Here is a 22,345-nt window from a genome sequence, read left to right as displayed (position 1 = left end):
TCCTGAAACACGCAGAATTTAATTTGTGACTCAGCCGTCCATCTTGAAATTCATGTTGGCAAATATCATTTTCAAATGAATATCTCTTCTGTGATTACTTCTACAATTCAAAGAACTAATAGTTATAGTAAATAAACATGCAAAGACACACACATATATATTATATATCATAACAAGCTCTTAAGAGTTAGGTGCTAGGGGCAGCTAGGTGGCGCAGTGGATAAAGCACTGGCCTTGGATTCAGGAAGACCTGAGTTCAAATCCAGCCTCAGACACTTGACACTTAACTAGCTGTGTGACTCTGGGCAAGTCACTTAACCCTCATTGCCCTGAAAAAACAAACAAAACAAAACAACCACAACAAAAAAACAAGAGTCAGGTGCTAAAAAACCTGGTTGTTATTTATTCTTGATATAAAAGAGAACATATGAAAATATTTAGATAGAGGTAATCAGAATGGTATTAATAGTCATTTGTTAGTCTTTGAGTAAGATCCATGCCAGTCCCATTCCTCTTGTGTCCCTGTCACACTTTTCCCCAGTCATCTACTATCCCCTATGCAACCATTGTTCTCTTGTTAACAAATTATCTTTCACATCAGACATGTGCCAGGACATTATTACACATATAATTTTTTACTTATTTATATGAGCATAATTTGTTTCTCTGCAATGAAATGCAGTATCCTTGAGAGGAGGGGCTATTTTATTCTATATATCATCTATATGCTTTCTATAGACTATTTGTCTATCTAGTGGCTAGCATGGTTCTTTGCCAATAGTGGGGACATAATAAGTATTTGTTAAATTAGACCTGCTCTGAGAAAGTGGCATTGGTTTTCATAAAATATAGTTATGGTATGAGAGATCTCTTACAATCTATTATTAGATCAACTACTATGATTACAGGAAGTCCACCAAAATTTTCCTGGGCTTCTTCACGGCTGTCTCTACTATCTTTTGTCAATCGTCTGATGTTTATGAAACCTTTTTTAAGGACTTCAGTTTGGCAGAAAGTTGAGGCCAAATAAACATTTTTTTAAAAAATTTTTAAATGGGGATTATAACATTTCCTACTTCACAAAACTGATGTGAGGAGAAAATCACATACATGTAAATTGTTTTTTAAACCTTGTTATTTTATTAAATTTAGATACAATACCACCACATGAACCTTCATTGTTTCTTGTGAAGATCTTTACAAATGGCCCAATCCTACTTCTACCAGAACTGGGTAGGTCCCTGTTCCTAGTCTCAGAGGTGTGCTAGTAATGGAATATTCAATTGGGTACAGAGGGAAAATACTGTATTTGGTATCAGAAAACATGTGTTTTAATCCAATCTCTGTGATTTGGTAGTCCTTAAGCAAGCTACTTATCTCTGCGACTCAATTTCCACATCAGTAAAGTAAGAGGAGTGGACTATGGTGGATATATCACTGAACTTGGAGTCAGGAATACTTGATTTCAAATCCTGCCTCTGACATTAAATAGCTGTGTGACTCTGGACAAATCACATCACTTCTCTGTGCCTCGGTTTCTTCATCTGTAAAAGAGGAGGTTGGATTTGATTATTTCTAAAGATCCTTCTGGCTCTCAATCCATCCTTGTGTTAGAGGTTCCCTCTTAATACTAAGGTACGTTATGGATAGACTTCTATACTTCTCACTGGGAGCTTGCTTTCAGCATCTGTCACTGATAGGAACAAAGGGTAAGAACCAAATATCTTATATAAGCACTCAGGCTCACAAGGTGTCTAAATATAGCTATAGAAAAGAATCAGAAAGGACTAACATTTGAGGCCATGGTGGGAGTTGTCAAGAGACCCCACTCAGTGAGAGTAAGATAAATCTCTCCCCCAAGAGCATGCACATTTTGTGTCCATCAGCTATGTTCTACAATCTAAAGTTTGTTGTAGCCTGGGATTCTGTCTTTGGTCCTCTTTTCTTTTTTCTCTTCATTATTTTTCCCCATACAGTGATCTTGTCAGCTACCATGGACTCAATTATCACCTCTATGTAGAAACTTCCTAAATCTACACATCCAGCCCTCTCCTGAGGTCAAGGCAGGCACCACAAATATCCTGTGAACACCTCCACCTGTATGACCCACAGGAATCTCAAATATAACATATCCAATAAAGGATTCATTATTTTTACCTTTACTAACTTTTTTATTTCTGTTAAACATACTAACATCCTTCCAGTCATCCAGGTTTCAACCTTGAGGTTTCCCTCATTACCCATTTCCATCATTTGTCAAATCGTACCAATTCTAAAATCACAATATCACTCTCCTCTCTACGAATAAAAACACCACCTTAATTCAAACCTTCATCGTCTCTCATCTGGACTATTACAACAGCCTCCCAATACCCTTTTTCAAGTCTCTTCTCTCCAATCCATCCAGACACAGCTGGCAAATTGATATTGCTTAAGATGGGTTTAAGCACAAAACTGCACCGCTCAAGAGGCTTCAAAGGCTTACTTTCACTTCCAAAAAAATACATACTCTCTGTTTCAGACTGACTTCAATCTGTTTTTGAAGACTTGTACACTTCACACCAGCCAAACCAGATCACTATATGCAATATCCAGTCACCTTCCTATATGCCCTTAATACAGCTGCCCCCTAAGTCCTTTCCCAAGCTCCTCAGTTGTTAGTACCATCCTCATCCCTAAAGTGACTTATTTTTATTTTGCAGAAAATTTCTATTTACCCAAAAGTCCAAATCCCAGTAGACTATTCACTGGAAGGTTAAATACTTAAGATGAAGCTTAAATATTTTGTCTGCAAAATGAGAAGACAGGACTAATTAAAAAAGACTGGGGTGTTGAAAAAGATTGAAGGCAAAAATAAAAGAGGATGGCAGAGTATGAGATAGATTGTGTCATGGAAACAACAAACATGAACTCAGACAAACTTCAAAAATAATGGAGGAAAGAAGGGCCTGGTGTGCTCTGGTCCATGGAAACACAGAATCAGATATAATTGAATGAGAACAAGAAGAACCCTCAGTAGAAGGAAACTATTCAAGGGCAAAGACTGTTTTTTTTTTTCTTTCTTTATATACTTGGTGCTTAAAACTAAGGCTTGTTGACAGTATGAAATCCTGAATAAATGGATGAACTCCATTGATTGCATCAGTTCATACAATTCTTCCCAGGTTGTTCTAAAATCATCCTGCTCATCATTTCTTATAGCAAAATAGCATTCCATCACAGTAATATACCACAACTTATTCAGCCATTCCCCAATTGATGGACATTTCCTCCATTTCTAATTATTTGCCACCACAAAAAGAGCTGCTATAAATATCTTTGTGTATAATGTAGGTCCTTCCCCCCCCCCTTTCTGTTTGATTTCTTTGGGATACAGATGTAATAAGACTATTGCTATCAGAGGGTAGGCACAGTTTTATAACCTTGTAGGCATAGTTCCAACTTGCTCTCCAGAATGGTTAGATCAATTCACAACTCCACAAGCAATGCATTAGTGCCCCCATTTTTCTACATCTTCTTGAACATTTGTCATTTTCTCTTTGTCATATTAGCCAATATGATCAGTGTGAGTTGTTTCAATTTCTATTTCTCTAATAAGTGATTTAAAGCATTTTATATGACTATAGATATCTTTGATTTCTTTTTTCTGAAAACTGCCTGTTCATATATTTTGAACATTTACCAATTGGGAATGACTCATATTCTTATAAATTTGACTTCTCTATATATTTGAGAAATAAGGACTTTTTCATTGAAACTTCTTGTAAAAAATGTCTCCTAGTTTCTTGCTTTTCTTCTAAACTTAGTAGCATTAGTTTTGTTTGTGCAAAACCTTTTTTAATTTAATGAAATCCAAATTATATAGTTTTATATAGTTTACTTCCTGTAATGCTCTTACTTGGTCATAAATTTATTCTTTATCTATAGATCTCTTTAAATCGTGCACCAATTTTGATGTTATCATGCATACCTTGTGAGATATTTTCTGCTTTCCATTTTCCCCAGAATTTTTTGTCAAATCATGAGTTCTTGTGCCAAAACATTTATCTTTGAGTTTATCAATCACAAGATTACTACAGCCATTTATTACTTGGTATTGTGTGCCTAATCTATTCTACTGATCTACCATACTATTTCTTAGCCAGTACCAGATTGTTTTCATGATTAGATCTTTGTAATACTATTTGAGATCCAGGATAGCATTTCCTTCACCTTTTTTTCATTGATTCCCTGGATATTCTTGACCTTTTGTTTTTCCAGATTAATTTTATTTTTTTCTAACTATAAAATAATTGTTTGGTAGCTTGATTGGTATGGCACTGAACAATTAAATTAATTTAGATAGAATTATCATTTTTATTATATCGATTTGGCCTAACCATGAACAATTAATATTTTTCCAAGTTATTAGATCTTATTTTATTTGTGTGTTAAGTGCTACTACTGCAAATGTTATTTATTATATTATTATTCCTGTTAGAATTATCATTATTTGGCTGCCATAGAAAAGGTATGCAGGGTCTGTTACCACATTTTTGCTCTTATGTCATTTGGTGGTTTTGAGACACTATGACCAAAGAAGTAATTACCTGGTGACCAACTTCCTGGAGATAAGTATCTCCATGTTTCAATAGATTGATCCTCAGACAGGGGACTAAGGCTGTCACTGAGATGGTGCTCTAAACATTTCCAGCACAGCTCATTGACTTTATGAGCTCACTCCCCTGTACTACATGATGAAGTATTCGAGTAGAACCTTGTGGAAGACTCAAAGACTAATACACACATTCTTGGTATGTATAACTGAACTATTTTGTATTGTATTTCACATAAAGGCCTGTTTTTAAAAGTGGCATAAGGGAAATACATGGGGTCCCAAAATCCTCAGGGCACTTTTTTTTTTTTTTTAGTGTATGAGGTATTTTATTTTTTCCATTACATGTAAAGATAGTTCTCAACTTTTGTTTATACATGCTTTACAATTTCAGATTTTTCTCCCTCCCACCCCTCCCTCCCCCCTCCCCTAGACAGCAGGTAATCTGATATAGGTTATATCTATATAACTCTATACATATACATATAGATATAGATATATATATACACACATATATATATATACACATAATAACATTAATCCTATTTCTGCATTAATCCTGTTACAAGAGAAAGAATCAGAGCAGTGATGCAAAACCTCAAAATAGAAAGAAGAAAAAAACCAACAACACCCAAAACAAAAGAAATAATATGGTTCAATCAGCATCTATACTCCACAGTTCTTTCTTTCTTTTTTTTTCTTGGATTTGGAGATCCTCTTCTATCATGAGTTCCCTGGAACTCTTCTGTACCATTGCATTGGTGAGAAGAATATAGTCCATCACAGTAGGTCAACACTCAATGTTGATGACACTGTGTACAATGTTCTTCTGGTTCTGCTCATCTCACTCATCATCAGCTCACGTAAGACCCTCCAGGTTTCTCTGAACTCTTCCTGCTCATCATTTCTTACAGCACAATAGTATTCCATTGTATTCATATACCACAACTTGTCCAGCCATTCCCCAATTGATGGGCACCCCCTCAACTTCCAATTCCTTGCTACCACGTAAAGAGCAGCTATAAATATTTTTGTACATGTGGGTCCCTTTCCCCCTTCCATGATTTCTTTGGGCAAAAGACTCAGGGCACTTTTAAACTATTAGAACTTTAAAATATTAAAGTTTAAACCATTAAAGATTAATACTGCTAAGACTTTTGGGACACCCTGGTTGTAACTACAACTATACAATTGAAAAAGGTGGGGCTGGTCATGTGAAAAGTGTGTGGGATAGACAGCTCCTCTTGTATCTATAGAATATGAATGTCCCAGACAGAGGTTGATATAATATTAGATGAATTCTGAGGGGGACTATGTATGGAAGAATATGAACAAACACTGAACTGGATGAATAGGAAGTTTCTATCATAGAGAGAATGTCTGAATCATTGAAAATCCCTGAAAAAGTCTTTTACTACCTTGGACAACTGAAAATAGAGTAAGGGGTAGAAGCAAATCTTCACATTTACTCCTTGGATTAAGTAATTGCCTGGGAGTTCTCAATAAAAAAACAAAAACAAAAACAGCTCTTTAAAAGTCTATTCACATCAAAAAAAGTTCAGTGTTTATAACCAATTCTTAATGCATCCTAACCATATGCTAATTCTCACATGCCTCCAAAATGAGCAGAAATAATAAAATAATAAAGCTTCCTTTGGGAAAAAGTGATTTTGCTGCATCTCTATAATTACCAAAATGTTTAAAGACACTAAAACCTACTCCATAAGAAATGTCTGTTCTTGATATTGTCAACAGTGACTTTAAAGCAATTATACACAAAGTTCCATTATCTCAATGCTAGTAAGAGATAATCCCTCTGCGAATGCACATTTTCTATTGTAGGACAAAACAGTACAACCAAATTATAGGATGAAATGAAAAGAAGTAGCTCTGGGAGCCATCTAAGACTTTCATCAAATGAAGACTACAAGGACTATGTTTTTAGAAACTGAAAGGTCAAAACTTTATTATGTCAGCTCATTAGCTTTTACCTCTTATCGACAGTTCTCAACTGCTTTCTATACCAGTTCTAATTCAACTCCTTCATAACATCTGCCCTCATAGGATTTTAAAATGAATGAAGATCTATATCAGTATGCCAGTTCCCCATTTTTCCCCCTTTTAATAGCTTAAATCTACCAACATTGATTCTGAAACTTTGAATGATGCCCATTACCATTACATCCAACTGGGAAGATATCCAAAAGTAATTTTAAAGGCCATAAATTAAGTATCTACCCCCAAAATGCAAGTTATTGAAAACTATTTCCTAAATCCGAAAGAAAATATGATTTAACTTCATTTTCATAATCAATACAGCCTTTGCTAGGCAAAACTGTGGCAACAAAAAATGTTTTCTTCTCTCCTCAGTTCTCTTGCTACGTTATCACACCCCCTTGCTTCCTGAGTTATCCAACTCCTAAATCCCAGGAAAGCCTTTTCTCTCAAACTCTGTACATTTCTTTTCTGCTTTGCTCTTTCCCCCTCTCCCCTCTCTTCAAAATGTTCCATGGCCTTTTTCTTTTAGGAAGTTGTTTTTAATTTCTTATTTGTTAATTTTTCATTTGTATTTAATTTGTTAATATTTAGGGAAGTATTAATAGTCCAATGTCACACCTACCTCCTTCTAAACCCTAAAACACACATATACACACCTAATAATATATTTGCTTTTTTGCATTTTGTATTATCTTGGAATATCATTGGATAATCTTGGACTATCAGTCAATACACATTTACTAAACCCTCAGTATGTGTTAAGCACTGTGTTACAATCCGAACACGTAAAAACAAAAGTAAAATGAAAGCTATCACCACCTAGAACATTATATTCTTCTAGGGGATTGAATATATACATAAAAGCAGCAGCCTTGCAGAGTAGATAGAGAGCTGTCTGCTGAGCCAGGAAGACCTGCTCTGTTCAAGTCCCATCACTGACACATACTGTCTGTGAGATCCTGGCTAGGTCTCAACCTATCAATGCTCTAGACTATTCTGGAAAATTATCAAGGTTTAAAGAAGGATGATGATACACTCTGATAGAAGAAAGTTTCTCACTGGGGGATTCCCCATAAAAGTAAAATGATAAGCAATCCTTATCCTTATTCCTATCTAAATAACAATTAAAAAGGAAAATTTACATAACTATCTGTTATCAGAGAAAATGTTTCAGGGGAGATGACACAAGTTCCTTTATTCAATAAATATTTATTAAGTACCTACTATGTATCAGGGACTGTGATAAGTGGTAAGGATACAAAAAGAGGCTGCCCTTAAGAAGCTTAAAAAGGGAGACAAACAAACAAATATATACAAAGCAAGCTATGTACAAGATAAATAGTAAATTATTTTAAAAGGGAAAACACTGGAATTAATACAGGTTAGGAAAGACTTTTTATAGAAAGTAGGATTTTAGTTGGGACTTAAAGGAAGCTGGGGAGATCAGTAATATGAAAGGAGGCAAAGAGAGTCAAGCCTTTTAAAAAAAAATGATTTTGGGGGCAGCTAGGTGGTGCAGTGGACAAAGCACCAGCCCTGGATTCAGGAGGACCTGAGTTCAAATTTGGGCTCAGACACTTATCACTTACTATCTGTGTGACCCTGGGCAGGTCACTTAACCATCAAAAAAAAAAAAAAAGGAAGGAAGGAAGGAAAGAAAGAAATAAAATAAATAAATATTTTAAAATGATTTTAAAAATTATTATTTTAAAATTTATGGAATAAAAAAAGCATTTCCGTAACATAGTATAATAAAAAGATGATTGCTCATGAAACTGCAAATCTATTATATGTAACTTGCTATTTTGCTATTCCTTTTAAATATATTATCATGTAAATTTCTTTTTTTTTCTTCCCTCCCCCCATCCTAGAGAGGGCTACCCTTAGACACAAATAAGTATATATAGAGAATTCAGTCTCAAAGTAAATTAAGGATTCAATAAGAGGCATGGATGAAAAGAGATCTCATTCTAAGCATGGGAATGAATTTGTGTGACTACTCATGAAGGAGGAAGACAGAAGGTCAGTTCCAGTTTGTCTGGAAAAGGAATGTAGTGATTCAGGTCAATGTTATGAAATTAACCTTAGGGGTAGGTAGAAGCAGAGGTCAATTAGGAGGCTCCACCAATAGTCATAATAAGAGGCAATGAGGGCTTACCTTGGGTGGTAGTCATGTGAGTGGAGACAAAGGAAAGTTATGTGTCCTACCTACTGGTGGTATCTTTACATTTAGCTTTGATGGCCTTCAAACAGCAGCCATGGTCTGTCAATGAGCTTATGCTCAAAGTCCTTCCATTATGGTAACAGCTACTAGAATGAATGCCCAGCCGTCATGACCTTGAAGACAGTACTCCACAAGGAGACATCATAGTAGAACTTGGTAAAAGATTATGATTTTCAACACTGTCATTTAAAATATTGTGGTACTAGTCTGTTTCTGTCTAAATTATTGGGAAACTAGGCTGGGGTTTTCTAAGATATATTGCTACTTATAAATTAAAGGCTACTGCACCAGTTTTGACATTAAGCATTTATTATAAATTAAGATCACATATGACTAAAATATTGACCACATGTCTGACTGACTTCCCAACTAGTTACATACTCAGTGTGAAGAGTCCCAGAAAAAAAGAGGAGCAGGCACGTGGCTAGTTTAAGAGCATCTCTGGTGCAAGAGAGAGCACAAGGCCCCAAGCAGAGTTCAGAAGTCCTATATTACCTAGAAAGAGAGAGAGCTACTGGAAAGCCTTATTCACCTAGCATGTCCCCCAGAATGGCATTCAATCACTCAATTCCATTGGTTGACACGACCTAAGGGTGTTCCATATTAAAATTAGTTGTACCATGCTGACATCAGGGTCTAGTACAAAGACAAACCCCATGAGGGCAAAAGTGCTTTCAGATAGGTGTGGTTTTAATCTCTTTACTTATTAAATTAAGTCTTCAAATAGGGGTGAAGAGAAAGCTGATTAAAACTGGGTCCCTGTGTCCCCCAAGAAATCCATTATCAATAGTCAGTATTTTCTCACAACACCTTGACCCAAAGGACTGCATCGTATGGACCCTCAAGATCTTGTATCAAGAAGAGTAGATGTGAGGTGTATATAGGATAACAAAGAGCTGGGGCTCATCATTTTTGGAGCAAGGAGAGATGTTAGAGATGATCTCATTCCAACCTCTCATTGTCCTGATGTAAAGACTCAGGCCCAGAGAGCAGAAGTGATTTTCCCAGGTTCACACAAGCAGTGAGTTGCAGAATTACTAGAGGATCTTAGAGGCAGAGTAGAGCAGTGGTAAGACCACCAGATCTTCCATCCTTAGGCTGACATGGCCACTTGCTGATTTTGTGATATTAGGCAAGTCACTTAATGTCTCTGGATTTGTTTTCTTACCTGTAAAATGAGGTCGTTGGACCACATGACCTTTAAGGTCCTTTCTAGTTTTAAGCCCATGATTTTAAGACTTAGAATTCCAAATCTAGGGTTCCTCCCAAATAATAGATAAAAATCCTTTTTAATTACATTAAAATTACAGACTTATCTCTGAAAGGACTCCCTGAGGCCATGTAGAATCCCTCCCTACTTTTTACTGTTTGGGAAAGTGAGTTTATAGCCACATTTTAAATCTTTGGGTTAGGGTGGGATACATGGAGGGGATGTCTTATCCCATTGAAGTGTGTGTGTGTGATCCTGTTGAGGGGGAGGGAAGAACTGAATGTGGGGGAGGAGCTGAGTGAGAGTGTGTGAGCATGTAGGGGGAGGGGCTAACTGTGAAATCCTGTGTGTGTGTGAGTGTGTGAGAGTGTGAGAGTGTGAGAGTGTGTGTGTGTGTGAGGAAGAAAGAGAGAGAGAGAGAGAGAGAGAGAGAGATTGAGATTGAGATTGTGTTGAGGGAGGGGCTGGGTGAATGTAGGTGGGTGGGTGAGTGTGCTCACCCCTGGGTCATCTTCATTCTTTTCTGAGGATCCAGGAACTGAGGAGGTGTTGCTTGGGACAGGAAGAGCAGAGATGTGGAAGCTAAGGACCTGGGTTAGCATTCCACCCAGCTGCTGCACCCTGGCCTTGTGACCCTGGGCAAATCACTCAACCTCTCTGGATCTCAGATTCCTGATATATAAAAGGAGGATGCTGAATGAGATGATTCAATCCATTTCTAACTACTTGGTCCTGTGAGGGGACTCCAGTGGAGTTTGGACCTGTGGGGCCACTGGGACAGCTGAAGATCTGACTGTCTTTCTCGAAGCTAGATGGTCTGTTGTTGTTCAGTCATTTTTCAGTCATGTCCAATTCTTCATGAGCCCATTTGAGGTTTTCTTGGCAAAGATACTAGAGTGGTTTACCATGTCTTTGTCCAGTTCATTTTACAGATAAGGAACGGAAGCAAACAGGATTAAGTGATTTGCCCAGTCACACAGCTAGTAAGTGTCTGAGGTCAGATTTGAACTCAGGAAGATGAGTCTTCCTGACTCCAGGCCCAGCACTCTATCCACTGTGCCACCTAGCTGTCCAGCTGGATGACCTATAAATATTTTATTTCATTCAAATTCTTAACCTGAACCATCACATTGACTTGAGTTCTCAGGCATGACCCAAAACAACAGTTCTGGCATCTCAAGACTCTATTCTTTCCCAGTAAAGGGGAATTGAGCAGGAAGAAGAGAAGAGAATGACTTTGGGTTTCATAACAGCTAGGTTTGAGAAATCTCTGACCTCCCAAGAGGTGTACATGAACCAGAGAAATCAAGACTGTTGAGACCTCCCCCAGGAGGACCTGTTCAGAAACATGTTTCTGGAGAACTTTGTATGCCTGGGCATTTCCAGTTTCTTAAGCAGCTCTGATCTCCCATTGGGAGAAAAGAGAAGCACCAACTCTTCTAACAGAAACAGTACCAAGAAGCACATACCTAGATTTCATTATTCAGATGATCAACTCTGAAACCAATAATTGAATTCCAATATCCCTATGGAAGTATCATCTAAGGAGAGAATCCCAAAGGATTGTCCCTGGAATTCTTAGCTGGAAAAAGTTTGGGGTTGTGTCCTCAAATTAAAGAGAAAGAAATTCAGCAAGGGGAGACTACACTGAAAATTAACAGTCATTCACAGAAAAATTATTAATAAATTAAATATTTGTGAATGTAATCTTTTAGAAGAAACATTAGTCTGACCCTAATCCTCATTCCTCAAAAGGGAGTTCCTACAAGATAATTTTTCTTTTTTTTTTCTTTTTCCTTTTTCTTTTTCTGGTTTTTCTTTTTGTTTGGTTTGGTTTAGGTTTTTTGGGTTTTTTGTTTGTTTTTTTTGTGGGGCAATGAGGGTTAAGTGACTTCCCCATGGTCACACAGCTAATAAGTGTCAAGTGTCTGAGGCCGAATTTGAGCTCAGGTCCTCTTGAATCCAGGGCTGGGCTGGTGCTTTATCCACTGCACCACCTAGCTGCCCCCATGACTTTGTATTAAAAAAAAATCATAGCGGTAAGACCTTCCCTCAATACATGTAATGAATGTGGGAAAGCCTTCAGAACCAAGCAATAACTACTTGAACATCAAAGAGCTCATAATAGAGAGAAATCTCATAAATATAACAAATGTGAAAAGTGGAAAAGTCTTCAAGCAGAGGTCATCCCTTAGATGACATCAGAATATTGGAGGGAGAATGTGGGAGAGTCTTCAGACAGAAGAAATACCTTGAAATACACACATCCATATAGGTCAGAAATTCTTTGTATATCACAAATGTGAAAAAGTCTTAAGCAGAATGACCAACTCAATACCAGGAAATTCATACTAGAAAGAAATCTATAAATATAGTGAGTGTAGAAAAGCCTTCGCCATGATTGCACTCCTTCAAATACATAAGCTATTTCTTCCTGAATGTAATGAATGTGGGGAAACCTTCAGAAACAGCTCATATATGACATCAAAGGACTCATACAGGGGAAAACCATAAAATGTATTTAAAATTTTAAAAAGACCTTAAGCAGCTCATGCAATATGAGATAATTCAAACTGAGAAATAAAACCTATAAATATGATGAATATAGAGAAAATCTAAAGGGAAAGCTTGATATACACAAAACAATCCATACTGGGGAACAACCTTATACCTAGAATGAATATGAGAAAATATTTCAAAACTATCCCGCTTGTCTGGGTTTCCCTGTGATCTACCTTCTGTTCTCTATGTGCATTATTTTAAAAATTTCATTGATGTTCTTTTATTTCTTTTTGTCTTTGGTAGGGTGCGGTGGGGGAGAGGAGTGTTAATCACTCTCTGAATTCCCTTTCTATGCTACCATTGAATAAAATTTGTGGAAAATGTTAAAAAAGAAAAAAAAAGTGGTTATCCATGCCACAGATAAGTACAGCTAACATCCCCAAAATGCACAGCATCGTCCTGGGCATCAGCAGGTAACATTAATTACAATTCATTACATTTTCACCTGTATTTACAGGACACAGAATGAACTCACTTAGGAAGAACATTGTATTATAAAATGCATCTGCCAATTGAGTAATAGCAGGAACATTGTCTCTGACCTTATTCTTTCACTTTTTATTGTAATAACCACACTTACAGTTCAAACTCAATATTTAAAGAGTAATTAGAGGCTCACATAAAACAGAAAAAAAAAAAGATTCACACTTTACTAAAGATGCTTCTTCTTTGCCTGGAATAATAAGTTTACCATAACAACTGGATTATGCTGAAAAATCTCCTACAAACTGCACCCTAAATTTCCTTGAAAATTTTAAGATCACATAGTAGGAATGAAACACCTGAGAGCTATGATATTCAGTACCATTTTACTCAAACTTTAAAAAATAAAAATCATGGGGCAGCTAGGTGACACAGTGGATAGAGCACTGGCCCTGGATTCAGGAGGACCTGAGTTCAAATCTGGCCTCAGACACTCTACACACTTACTAGCTGTGTGACCCTGGGCAAGTCACTTTACCGCAATTGCCTCACCCAAAAAAATAAATAATAAAAATAAAAATAAAAATCACATCATAAGAGTGAGAGGTAGCTTTCCTCTTGACCTCTGAGATGAGAGTTAGCTTTTTCCCATCCTTTTCAGACTTGGTAGTGAAACTTCTTAAAATGCAATGTCATTACAGATCAATTGTTGGTGATGGAAGAGAAACTGGTCCCTTTTAATGAGGCTAAATGTCTGGACAGCTACTTGTGGTTTCAAGACACACATTCATGAATACAATTATTTAACCACTTGCACATTTAAGACCAATAAAGGCTGTTCAGATTACAATTTTATCTTGATTTCCATAAGTGGCCAGAGTTGAGAAAGAAATTGAAACTGAAAGACGTCACTGTACCATATGGAGTTTTTTTCCAAGGATTCAGGGCAAAAAGGCCACAAAATAAGATAATTCTACCTTAAAATAAGGTGAAATGCCTGCTTATGGGAAAAGCGTGATGAAAAATAAAATTGCCAGTGATTAACCTGACTTCCCATAGTGTACCTCTTCTACTGGAACTTATTATGTATTGTTTATGGAATAAACTATTAAGAATAGTTGTATTCCCATGTTCATGCTTTGGTGAGGGATTAGGGTCAGAGACTGATAAGATGACTTGCCATCTCTCAATAATTTCTTTTTGTTCTCAAAAATATATCTATAAAATTAAATATTTAATGAATTATCTTTATTGAATACTTACTAGATCTGTATCATTATCATTATTACTATTACATGCAAGGCACTACAGAAAATACATAATCTGAATCACAGTTGCAGCATGGCTTGGGAGTCAGACAACCGAGTTTGAATCCTGGCTTCATCATTTTTCATTTAATTTGGGCTGAGTCACATGTCTCTGCATTTCATGTTCCTTACCTGTAAATGTGGAGGGATCTCAGATCCCTTCTAGATCTAGCAGTCTATAATTCTATAATTCCCTGATTCCTGCTGGAAAAGTGGTTTCTGATCTAATGGTAGAAATAAAAGATCACTAGCAAACCCAGACGCCTTGTGATAGGAGTATGATGCATCCTATCACATATAGAAAATATGGCAAGGACTAGTCATTTCCTTCTTTTGGTACTGGAACTCACAAACTTAAGAAATTGTGCAATTCTCAGAGAACAAATAATGTGTTTATGGTAGTACAGCTAGTCAATGTTAATGGCTAGATTTGAAGCCAAGTCTTCCTTTCCCAAAGTCCAACACCATCAAGAATGACCTTGTATCTTTCATGCCAAATGGGTTTTGTGTATAAGTTAATGCCAGAAGGGGTGGCTGGGTGGCACAATGGATAGGATGCCACCCCTGGATTCAGGAGGACCTGAGTTCAGGTTCAGCCTCAGACACTCGACACTTACTAGCTGTGTGGCCCTGGGTGAGTCACTTAACTCTCATTGTCTCATCAAAAATTAATAAATAAATAAGTTAATACCAGAGAACTACAGAGAAAGGAGAAAGATTAGTGGACAGGAATAAACAGGGAAATTTTTATGAAGAGTTAAGTTTTGAAATAATTTTTAAAATATGGACAGAAGTTGGATATTTGAAGAGAACTAGAAAGGGGGATCACCTGGTTCCTCTAGTTCACTTCCATGTCTTTTTGTTTGCCATTTTTCAATTTGCCAGGAAAAAAAGCGATCAATATGGTCTAGTTAAAAAAAAATTAGAATTTAAAGTGAGAGAACCTAAATTGTAATGCCCTCTATATGATGTCTAGCAAATTTGAGCTGCCTCATCTGTAAAATGAGACCAAAGGACCAGATGATATACCTGTGTGATCTTAGGTAAGTCACTCTGAGTTTTAATTCTTCAAAATGAGGGAAGTAGACCCAATGGTCTCTAAGGTCCCTTCCAATTCTATGATTTCAAATGTCCCTTCCTTGTCTAAATCTTGTGTTACTAAAAATATATATGCTAATGCACCCTTAGTTTGGAGTACATACTCCAAGAGGACTAGCTATGGTTATTCAAAACAAGCCTTCACTCTTTGACTACTACCTAGAAAACAGAAATACCATTTCAAACTTCCATCAAAGGGATGCTGACAGATGTAAAGGAAAATTAAAAAATGGAAACAAAAAAATATGTGTGCATATATAGGCAAATATATAATTCTGACTATGTCTCTTCCACATACACGATCCCTATAAAACTCAATTAAGTACAATGGCCCCTATTAATTTCAGGGGCAAATTATTTAAAGTGCTTTATTTGGCATCAAACTTTTTGACAACCTGGTCCCTTCCTAAATTTCTATTAGTACTCAGTCCTCCTCCCACACAGTACTCCATCTTCCATCCTTAGGTCTTTTCACTGACTGTCTCCCATTCCAGGAATGCACCCTCCCCTCCATTCTTAGAATCCTGGCTTCCTTCATAATCCAGGCAAGTGGCCTTCCAGTCCTTCAGCTGCTAGAATCTCTCCCCCGTGGTTGCTTTCCATTTACTCTGGATGACACCCTATCTTTGCTAAAGTGCTTGAGAAATCAGCCTACACTAGCTACCTGAACGTCCTCTCTTCTGGCTTGTAAAACCCTTCACAATCTGGCCCATTCCTACATTTCTGATCTTCTTACACCTCCATATCTCCATCTCTCTCTCTCTCTCTCTCTCTCTCTCTCTCTCTCTCTCTCTCTCCCCCAGCTACTTTAGCCCACTTACTATTCCTCACATAGAGCACTGTATTTCCTGACTCCATGCTTTTTTTCAGTAACTCTCCTCATGTCTAGAATGCCGCCTTAAGCAACTAACAGGTAAAGTGGATAAAATGATGCACTTGGGTCCAAAGCCTATCACAGACACTTATCTGTGTGACCATGGGCAAGTCACTTGACCCTTTTAAACTGTTTCCCCATCTGCACAATGGGGATTAATAGCACCTCCCTCATGGAGTTGGGAGGATGGAGTGAAATAACGTATTCAAAGTGGATAAAGCATGGGCCCTGGATTCAGGAAGACCTGAGTTCAAATCCGGCCTCAATCACTTGACACTAGCTGTGTGACCTTGGGCAGGTCATTTAACCCTAATTGCCCCACACAAAAAAAGTATTTAAAGTTGTTTTACAAATTTTAAAGTGGTATGTAAATGCTATTTTCATTATTCCTTTTCATCTCTTTTCAAGATTTCCTTGGTTTCCTTCAAAATTCAGCTTGGATTTCACCTTCTGCCTTTACTGTCCCACTGGATGCTAATTACTTCCATCTGAGATCACCTTCTAATTACACCATATATAAGTACATTATTTGCATGTTGTCTCTCCCATTAAAATGTGTGTGAGTTCCTTGAGGGGAGCAATGATGTTGTTTTTTTTTCCTTTGTTTGAATCCACAGTGCTCAGTACAGTGACAGACAAAGCAAACACATAATAATTGTTCACTGATTTTATTTATATGTGTTTTTTTACATGATGTTCCTTGTTTGGTTGCCGCTACATATGTTCTCATATGTTTTATATACACACATACCTGTACATATGCATAGGGGGTGCCCAAAGTCATGATGTTTTAATAATATTTTGAAAATTATTTTTCTTTATTTTTGACATTTATGAGATTTGATTTTTCACATATAATGTAAATTCATTTTCTATATATACTTTATATATTACATATATATATAATATATATACTTCATATGATGCTATGCTATTATAAATTAAAAATGAAAAATAAAGGCATTATTCTAAATTAAGACCCCTTTGTGACTTTTGGTCCTCCCTGTACATGTGCAATATGTGATATATTTGTATTTATAAACATAGGCACACATATTCTTACAGGTATAAGTCAATTCACTTTCTATAAGTGCATAAAACTTTCCTTTGGAATTTTTATTTTCCGGATCTATGATGTTAACTTTTAAGTACAAATAGTTGGTAAAATCTTCTTGACCTGTAAAAACCCACAACCTAAGTTTGAAACTTCAGTAAGAGGGGTTTTTGCCAGAAAAGATTAATTAATTAATTTTTTTTTTGCCAGAGAGAATAGTCTTGGCCTTGAGGATGTTAATTATATTTTAATGAAGCCACATTTGCTTCCGTTTTCTTAGTTCAGGAGAAAGAGGTCTAAAGTTCTAAGGATTTAGTGGAAATTTAACATTAGGCTTGGAGGCATCCAAGTGAGATTTTCATCTGATTCCTACCAACGGGGATAAGGTAAGGGAGAACAACAACCTGATCTGTTGAGATTCCAAACCTCAGCAAATTATATGAGAAACAATGGTCACATCCAGGAACAAGAGTGCTGAGCTTGCTTTACTGGCATCCAAGGATCAAAGTATGCAGTCATTTATCATGGTGTCAACTTCTGGGTAGCCTGATAATGTCTCCTATTTTTTCAGTCATTGGGCATTGTAGAAGGTTCCCCACTTTCCTATGGTTTTCCCCCCAAATGAGTTGTCAGCTCCTACTTCCTAGTAATTCTCAACTAAACCGCTTGACAGAGTAAGGGACTTAATTCCTGAGTTGGGGAGAAAATAGAAACAGTGAAAGAGTGATACCAAATTTGCTTTTGGAATACAGTTATTGTTTAAATTGAACCATCCTTCTACTATGGGGGGGTGGGGGTGGGGCAGGGGGCAGAATTCATCATGGAATCATAGAGCCAGAAGGGACCTTAAGGGAATTTAGTCCAATCTCTTCACTTTACAAAGAAGGAAACAGATTATGATTCTAATACTGGTGATAATAATAACAATAATAACTTTTATATGGAACTTCATATAATTATAAATGTATACTCATACTAGCAATATATGCATACAGATGTTTCCAACATATCTGTATATATAAACAAATACATGTTTGTATGTGTTTTTATGTATATGTACATATTATATATGTCTTTATATATATATGTATATATATATATGTGTATATATATATATATATATATATACACACAAACACAAATGTGAGATTACACGTGCCCAAACATGCACATATATTCTCACACTTCGCACTCTATCTTCACAACAGTTCTATGAAGGAGGTGCTATTATCACCACCATTTTACAGATTAAAAACAACCAGAACAACCATAACTGAGGCTGAGAGATTAAGTGACTTCTCTAAAGACATACAGCTAGTACGTACCTAAACAGGATTGGAGCCGATGTTCATTTTGTCACTCTACTTTAAGGTTTTAAAGCAGTTTCCCCACAGAAGTCCAATGGAGTCTATCACATAGATATAATAATTCCTAATATTCCACTAACGTAAGTATCTTCAAATACCTTATCTTTCAAAATATAGCCTCTTGATTCTTTAGTAACACATTCAGAACTTTTTCAAATTTCTTACTTTTACTTTATAGATAAATCCTGAATTTTCTGGCAATTTGCCCAACTCTTCCTCTATGCTTTATTCTTTGAAAATCATATATATGAAGAGTGGGAAATATGATTTGCATTACGTTTAAAGGAAGAATCCATCATACTATAGCTGTAGACCTAAAAAGGACCTTAAATAACAAGTCTATACCTTGTTTGATGAACATAAAAACTAAAGGATACTCAAAAAAAAAAGTGCCTTTCCATCCTTACAATGTCCTTGGGTTTGAAATTCAGTAGTCTTTCCACTTCACCTTTAGTATAGCATAGTTTCCTGAAAGAAAGTGTTTTCCCCCTATATTTAAGCATCCCCTGACCTACCTCAAATGATATATTAAAACCTCAGTTCTCAATATATTCATTGACTTGTTCCCAGACAACCTATAAAATGTCTACAGTTTAATGAGCAATGTTAAAAAAATATATATGCATTTAGAGTAATTCCATTATGCTCTTCATAAAGTATGCCACTGAGGTACTATTGATACATATTACTCTTGTGATTCACTTTTAATGTATTGCTCATTTTGGTAATGAGTATTACTTTAGCAGTATGTATTTAAATTTGCTTTACTCTCATTTTTAATATTAAAGCCTCAGATTTCTCCTCTGCAAAGTGAAGAGACTGGTCTAGACAACCTCTAAAGTCCCTTTAAAGGTTAACATCTCATAAATACAATAATTGAATATGATGAATTCTAGGTTGTGGTTTTGTAAGTTATAAACTGGCTCAAACAAGATTCAAATATCTGACCCAAAGTCACCCAGCATGTAAACATCCGCAGGCTAGAGTTCAGAATCTGTTATTTTTCTAAGAATAATATATATATTTGAGGCTTCATAAAACCATCAACATAGTATGGCCAAATTCTCCTCTTTTCTTCCTCAGAGATTAACCTATATGTAAAACTAAAAAAGATGGAGTGAAGAAAACCAAAATCATACCTGCAGGTGTAAGATAATTTAAACTAGCAAGAATCCATATTTATCTAGAGCTTTAGGATTTATTGAGAACTTTTCCTCACAAGATTATATAGGTAGTTCAAGTGGTATTGGGGTGATATTTTTTAGATAAAGAAATTGAGGTTAAGGGACTTAAAGATTCAAATTAGTGATCAATAAAGCTGTTCAAATGGGATGAAGTTATCCCAACTACACAAGCAGAGCTCCTTCCACCATACAACTTAGTCATTAATTAAATTCTTATTACATCCATTTTACAGATTAAAACACACACACACACACACACACACACACACACACACACACAAAACCAAACCAAAACCAATAAAAAAGACAAATGTGTCTCAGGATCACTCTAATTAACCTAAGCATTACCACAAAATTACAATTTCCTGGTGGTATCTCATTCAGAGCCTTATATTCATCAAAAATATGAACAAGGGGCAGCTAGGTGGTGCAGTGGATAGAGCACCAGCCCTGGAGTCAGGAGTACCTGAGTTCAAATCCCACCTCAGACACTTAACACTTACTAGCTGTGTGACCCTGGGCAAGTCACTTAACCCCAATTGCCTCACTAAAAAAACCAAATAAACAAACAAAAAAAATATGAACAAAAATCAACAACTCTATGACACAGTTGACTGATAACATATAAACTAGTCATGTGTACTCAATGGCAAATTAACATTGAAATTATAACTCATTATTATCTGGAGCAATCTCTCATGCCAATTCCCGAATGTGTCATGCAAAATACTTCTGTTGCTCTTCCTACAACTGTCTTGGTAGTTTTTGCTTCATGCTCTCTTTTTAAGCACCATTTGGTAAAGTTCTGCTACTGGGTTATTAGTTTATTTTTCATTCTCTTAATTTTTCAGGGCTTGATCACTCTCATGGCTACATATATTTTCCATCTGCCTGCTCTTGTGGTAGCATTTTGAACTTATTCTCTATAAAGACACTAAATCTGTTGTTACCCAGCAAGCAGAGAACATTTTACTCATGGCCAGTGCTTTCTGATTTGTTCCCTAGAATGAGAGCTTGAACACTAATAGGATGATTCTTTCTACTAATTGCTATTCAGGAGGAAAAATGCTTTTTTATACTGCTTCGATTGTGATTCAAATAAAATTGCAAAATCACATTTTTATGTATAAAAGGCATGGACCTTATTCACCTATTCATTCAACAAACATTTGTTACAATACATCAAAAGGTCACTTAAAAGACTTTTTAAATGAAGTGTATATTCTGTGAGATAGGGTTAGAATCATGGGATCCCAGATCTATCTTTAGAGCTGCAAAACGATCTGAGAGGCCACCAAATACATTTTTTAAAAATGTGAGGAAAGGGGGGCAGCTAGGTGGCACAGTGGATAGAGCACTGGCCCTGGAGTCAGGAGGACCTGAGTTCAAATCCGGCCTCAAACACTTATTACTTACTAGCTGTGTGACCCTGGGCAAGTCACTTAACCCCAATTGCCTCACCAAAAAAAATTAAAAATTAAAAAAATTTTTTTTAAATGTGAGGAAACTTAGGAAGTTAAATAATGTCTTAAGATAGCAAGCAGTAGGGAAAATTATAGTCAAAATAGCCAAAATGATGTTTTAAATATGAAGAACATTAAAACTCAGAACAGTTTTACCATATTTTTTTCACCTGGTTAAGAAACCTTTTATGAAAGTCAAATAGAAAAGAGCATTGATTTCATAAATTTCATTTTATGTGATACCTTTCAAAGATCTATGAAAAAAACATTGAAAATAGCCGAAGTCTAATATAAAAAAAAATAGTATCCTACAACAACAGGGACAAGAAGGATAAAGACAGGAAGAAAATGAGGCTTGTGATAAAAGCTTAAGCCAATGAAAACATGTTTAGCTATGTTGCAAGCAAAAAAAAAAAAGAAAAGGAATGAATAATTTTGATTGGTGTGGATAGGGAAGTGATAGTGAACCACTGAGGCAAGGAATGGGTACCCAACTATTATTTAACTTCTGTTTTACCTACAAAGGAGTAATGGAAAAGATAGAACAAATCTGTAATTAAAATTTTTTTTTTCGGGGCAATGGGGGTGAAGTGACTTGCCCAGGGTCACACAGCTAGTAAGTGTCAAGTGTCTGAGGCTGGATTTGAACTCAGGTACTCCTGAATCCAGGGCCAGCGTTTTAACCACTGCTCCATCTAGCTGCCCCCCTGTAATTAAAATTTAATGTAACAAATTTGGTGAAAAAAAAAAGAATCCTGAAAACCCAGTTTCCTTATGAATTCACACCACCTGGGCCAGATAATCTGTATTCACAGTACAGGAAAAACAAACAAACAAACTTACAAATAAGCTTATTTTGCTTCCTTCAGAGCCCTCTGAGGAATTACAGTGAATGGGAGTTTTAGGACTTTGAAAAAAAAAAAAGTAAATTCCTGTATTTTGAAAACTCAATGAATAATTTCAACTACAGACCAATGAACTTGACAT

General features: G+C 36.2%; 1 protein-coding gene across 1 annotated transcript in view; it reads right to left on the bottom strand.

The window, feature by feature from the left end:
• ITGBL1 (integrin subunit beta like 1) overlaps positions 1–22,345 on the bottom strand; it is a 387,564-nt gene that overhangs the window by 48,389 nt on the left and 316,830 nt on the right. The window lies entirely within an intron of this gene.

The sequence above is a fragment of the Dromiciops gliroides genome, chromosome 3 (assembly GCF_019393635.1).
Source record: "Dromiciops gliroides isolate mDroGli1 chromosome 3, mDroGli1.pri, whole genome shotgun sequence".
Taxonomy (NCBI): domain Eukaryota; kingdom Metazoa; phylum Chordata; class Mammalia; order Microbiotheria; family Microbiotheriidae; genus Dromiciops; species Dromiciops gliroides.
Note: the sequence above shows the minus strand (reverse complement) of the source record. Positions and strands in the feature narration are given on the sequence as shown.